We start from the raw sequence: 5862 nt of genomic DNA, 5'->3' as shown, positions 1-5862 counted from the left end.
ATGGCCCACAACCACAGAGCCAGTCTCTGCAGCTCTGGAGGCAGAAATACCTGCTGAAAGCGACAGAAGTAGAGAGAAGAGAAATGAGAAAGCACAAAACTATGGGAGAGAGAAGATGTCGAGTTAGTAACACGCAAAAATGGGATAAAAATGCATACAGATGGAGAGGGAGAGAAGGAGAGAGGAAACAGGTGCATCGTGGGAAGTCTCCCGGCAGTCTAGATCTATAGCAGCATAACTAAGGGATGGTTCAGGGCTCACCCAAGCCAGCCCTAACTATAAGCTTTATCAAAGAAGAAAGTCTTAAGCCTACTCTTAAATGTGGAGATGGTGTCTGCCTCCCGAACCCACATTGGGATGTGATTCCACAGGAGAGGAGCTTGATAACTGAAGGCTCTGGCTCCCATTCTACTTTTGGAGACTCTAGGAACCACAAGTAACCCTGCATCCTGGGAGCGCAGTGTTCTAATTGGGTAATAAAGTATTATGAGATCTTTAAGATACGATGGTGCCTGACCATTAAGAGCTTTGTAGGTGAGGAGAAGGATTTTAAATTATATTCTGGATTTTACAGGGAGCCAGTGCAGAGAAGCTAATATTGGAGAAAAATGATCTCTTTTCCTAGTTCTTGTCAGTACATGGGCCGCAGCATTCTGGATCAACTGGAGAGTCCTAAGGGACTTATTCAGGCAGCTTGATAATAAGGAATTGCAATAGTCCAACCTAGAAGTAACAAATGCATGCACAAATCTTTCGCATCATTTTGAGACTGGATGTGCCTGATTTTTGCAATGTTACATAGGTGAAAAAAGGCAGTACTTGAAGTTTGTTTTATGTGGGAGTTAAAGGATAAATCCTGATCAAAGATAACGCCAAGGTTACATACGATGCTGCTGGAGGCCAGGGGAAATGCCATCTAGAATAACTATAACTTTAGATAATGTGTCTCAGAGGTGTTTGAGGCCAAGTACAATAACTTCAGTTTTGTCTGAGCTTAACGTCAGAAAATTGCAGGTCATCCATGTTTTTGTGTCCTTAAGGCATGCTTGAAGTTTAATTAACTGGTTAGTTTCATCTGGCTTGATCAATAGATATAATTGGGTATCATCCGCATAACAGTGAAAGTTTATGGAGTGTTTCCTAATAATATTGCCTAGAGGAAGCGTATATAAGGTGAATATAATTGGTCCAAGTACAGAACCTTGTGGAACTCCGTGACTAACTTTGGCATGCACGGAGGACTCACCGTTAACATGTACAAACTGAGATCGGTCTGATAGAGAGGATTTAAACCAGCTTAGTGCGGCTCCTTTAATGCCAATTGAATGTTCCAGTCTCTGTAATAGGATGTGATGGTCAATGGTGTTGAACGCAGCACTAAGATCTAACAAGACAAGTACAGAGACAAGTCCATTGTCTGATGCAATTAAAAGGTCATTTGTAATTTTCACCAGTGCTGTCTCTGTGCTATGATGCACTCTAAATCCTGACTGAAAATCCTTAAATAAACTATTGTTATTTAGAAAGTCACACAACTGATTGGCGACTGCTTTCTCAAGGATCTTAGAGAGAAAGGGAAGGTTAGATATAGGTTTATAGTTGGCTAAAACCCCTGGATCAAGAGTGGGCTTTTTAAGAAGTGGTTTAATTACAGCTACTTTAAAAGATTGTGGTACATAGTCTGTTAATAAACACAGATTGATCATATCCATATCAAGAGGTGCTAACTACGGGTAAAACGTCTTTAAGCAGCCTAGTTGGAATAGGGTCTAAGAGACAGGTTGATGGCTTAGATGAATTAATCGTCAAAGTTAGTTGAAGAAGTTTGATAGGAGCAAAGCAGTCAAAATATATATCAGGTTTTACAGTTGTTTCTAAGGTACCGGTTGAAGGCAGGACTTTGAATTTTTTCTCTAATAGTTAAAATTTTATTATGAAGAAACTCATGAAGCCGTTACTACTGAGGGCTATAGGAATACATGGCTCAATAGAGCTATGACTCTCTGTCAGCCTGGCTACAGTGCTGAAAAGAACCTGGGGTTGTTTATATTTTCCTCTATTAATGATGAGTAGTAAGCTGCTCTGGCATTACGGAGGGCCTTCCTGTATGTTTTGAGTCTATTTTACCAGACTAAACGAGATTCTTCAAGGTTGTTGGAATGCCATTTCCTTTCAAGAGTTCGTGATGTTTGCTTTAATTTGCGGGTTTGGGGGTTATACCATGGAGCTAACCTTCTTTGTCTTATTGTCTTCTTTTTTAGAGGAGTGATAGAATCGGGTGTTGTTCGCAGTCATCCTGCAGCACTATCAACAAGATGGTCAATTTGGGAGGGGCTGCGATTTGCATAGGAGTCCTCTGTTATACTGAGACATACTGTAACATTGAATTAAATGCAGATGGGATTGCTTCCTTGAATCTAGCCACAGCAATATCAGATAGAAATCTAGAGTAATAGTTTTTGCCCAATGGCGTGTAGTCCAGTAATAGCAGTTCAAAAGTTATTAAGTCCGATAAAGAAGGATTCTGTGGAAAGACTATTAAATGTTCAATTTCAATGCCATATACCAGAACAAAGTCAAGGGTGTGGTCAAAACAATGAGTAACTTCATGTACACTCTGACAAAAGCCAACTGAATCTAATAATGAGATAAACGCAGTACTAAGGGTATCATTATCAATGTCCACACGAATATTCTATTATCACCTATAATAATTACTTTATCTGTTTTAAGGACTAAACTTGATGAAAACTGTGAATTCAGATAAAAATTCAGAATAAGGACCAGGAGCGCGGTACACTATAACAAATAGAATTGGCTGTTTTCCAGGTTGGGTGTGAAAGACTAAGAACAAGGCTTTCGAATGAGTTATAATTTAGTTTAGGTTTAAGGTTGATTAATAGGCTTGAGCCGAAGATGGCTGCAACTCCATCTCCTCAGCCGGTGCCTCAAGGAACGTGAGTATTAATATGACTGGGCGGAGTGGATTCATTTAGGCTAACATGTTCTTCATGACCCAGCCAGGTTTCAGTAAGACAAAATAAGTCAATATGATACTGATATTAAATCATTCACTAGTACAGCTTTAGATGACAGAGATCTGATGTTTAAGAGTCCACATTTAATTCTCCTATTTTGTTGTGCTATTTCAGCGTTTTTGTTTAGGCTTTTATGTATAACTCCTCTTCTGTTAACTTTTGGTTTTATTAATTTAAGTGGTCGGGGGGCAGACACCGTCACTGAGGAGTTTTGGGTGGGTAACTGCTCTGGAAGCGCAGAGAAGCGTGAAGGATTGCAACTCTGCCTCCTGGTCTCAACTCAGAGTTGTCATGGTTCTGTTTGGATGAGCTTTTTGATCCAGTCAAATTATATATTTTCACTTTTTTACAGCCCAGGAGTGTACTGACCCACTGTACAGTATTTAGCCCGTAACACTTTTCACTTTTAATGATTAAAGGATTTGCATGACTATAACACACTTGTCTCTCCACAGATGTATCTCACTAGAATAGTTGTGTGTTTTCCCTCAGTTTTTTTTATCAGTAAATACTATACATCACTTTTATTTAATTCTGTCATTTCCCTCAAAACACTTGTGCTTTAGTTGTATATGATTCACTTTAACAAATTCATAAATGCTTTTCTTATTTTCAGAAATGTTATTAGAGTGTGGAAGTTCAAACAAGCACACTTAATGGGCAAGTACCAGGAAGTGGCAGATTTGACTATTGGCCACAGTATTCCAGTATTGAGTCTTGTGTTTGCAAATATTGACTCAACTGTCCCGCTAAAGGAATGACAAGAATTCAGATTTATGGAGTTCTTTGAGGAGGTTTAATCTCTCCCTCATATCAAAATGCTGCACTTTTTATTTTCTTTAACTCATTGCCTTCAATTCAAAATACGGGCACAATCAAATACTAGTTGGAAATGGGGGAAATGTGAAAACACAAATGCAGCAAAGAGTGTGAACTCTATGGAATATTACTATGTCCTCACACTGCATCTGTGTCCTGACATGGCCCCAGCCGTCTAACCGCATTTTGCCTACTCGCACCCAGGGGAACATAAGGATCGCATATGCCTTTGGCAGGAGTCCACACCCACATTCCTCAGCTATGTGCTCACAAGCGTCCTCTCTGCCCCCCTCTCTCCCTCCCTTCCACTTTGCTCTGACACCAAAACCTTGGCCCACATTGCTGTGCACTGAAATGCAAACACTACATTTTTTCCTGGACACAGGGGGAGGTGAAACATACAGTATGCCACTTCTTGAACTGGAAGTTGAACCTACCAAGCTCTCCTCAACATGCTACTGGCTAAACTGACTGTTACGCATATGGATTATGTAGGTTTATCAAGTTTCTGGGATGAGATTCATTTCAGTTACAGAACCTAAATGCTGATACTCATGTCACAGAAATTTTCAATGTAAAATGCAGCCCTGTCGGAATGAACATGAGGAGAAAAGATGGTAAAGTGAGAAGTTGAGCACTAGAACGAGTCTAAACTGCAACTTCTTAAGAAGACTTCTTAGCCAGGGCTTTTAATGAGACTAGTCCCCAGTGGCTTGTCTAGTTAAAGGTTATCTTTTACTCACAACTCAAAGTCAAAGACACTGGGGCCAGAGAGGCAGTGCAGTTTGCTGTCTGGGGTGACTGGGTTCAGTGGTAGGGGGTGCATGGTGTGGAATGTGGCTGTAAGGAAAAGCCAGAAGGAATCATTATAGGGAAGAAATGAGACGCCAGAACAGGGACTGCAGCATTGAGAATACAGTTGAGAATTTTCAGTCTTTTACAAAACAAGCCTCTGCACATGGCTTAAATCTCCTGTTCTGGGATCTTTTATCCTCCTCTGGCAACATGTACTTTCAAGTTTTTAAGTGTGGACACTGAATGGAAGACAAAAGCAGGGAATATGCTTATTTTACTCTGCATATACTTTGATTTTCAGATGATGGGTTGATAGCTGACAATTTATATCAGCTTTTGCCATCTAGCTCCTGACTTGTTACAAACATAGCCAGTGCTGCATTATGTCAAATCCTGCTACACTTTGCTAAGAGCCCTCTGCAACTTTACTAGATGTCTTGTCAAGTACTGCTGGTCTTGTTACACAACATGAGTCACTTTGTCCTGGAAATGTCAGTTGGTTTATTAGTTGGGATGAAAATGTGACCTCAGGCTAGACAACCTCAGACAATCATCTCTTGCAAAGCCTAATACCTCCTATCCTAATACTTAAACTGCATTAGGATACAATACTCAGTGCTAAAGAATATATTAGAAAAAATATAATACCAGATTGGAGTATAGAATAATCAGTGACTGACTGCTCTGGAGGCAGGAATCATTAGTAGTGGCTAATATTATAAAGCCCAGAGCTCTTGCTAGTAACTATAGCTTAAAAAAGGGTAGTAGCCAAAACTTGTTAGCTTAGTTGATTATCTGAGTTTAAACTAGCCAAATTATCCCTCCAGTTACTTTGTCATGATTATGCATACATGTATTGGAAAATGTAATCAATATTTTTGCATAGATGTATTTCAGTCACTTGTTTTTGCCATTCAGGTTTCCCACCTAGCTTACTTTTCTTAACTGTTCTGAAAAACAACATTGGTCACACTAACTGATGTTTGAGAAAACCAACTAGATTACTTCTATGTAACAAAATAATGTAAAGCTCAATGGTCAACTTACTAGGTTTCTGAACTTTCAACCTCATCCCCCAGTCTTCTTCAGCCCATGGTGAAAGATTTGCAGTTCTGTGGCATGTTTGTACCAGATCAAAACTCCAAGGTGATGATACCAACTCTGCATGCAATATCTTATTCTTATTGTTGAATGACAAATCTGACGCATC

This window comes from Siniperca chuatsi, linkage group LG7, assembly GCF_020085105.1.
Source record: "Siniperca chuatsi isolate FFG_IHB_CAS linkage group LG7, ASM2008510v1, whole genome shotgun sequence".
Classification (NCBI taxonomy): Eukaryota; Metazoa; Chordata; class Actinopteri; order Centrarchiformes; family Sinipercidae; genus Siniperca; species Siniperca chuatsi.
This window is presented reverse-complemented; position numbering follows the sequence as displayed.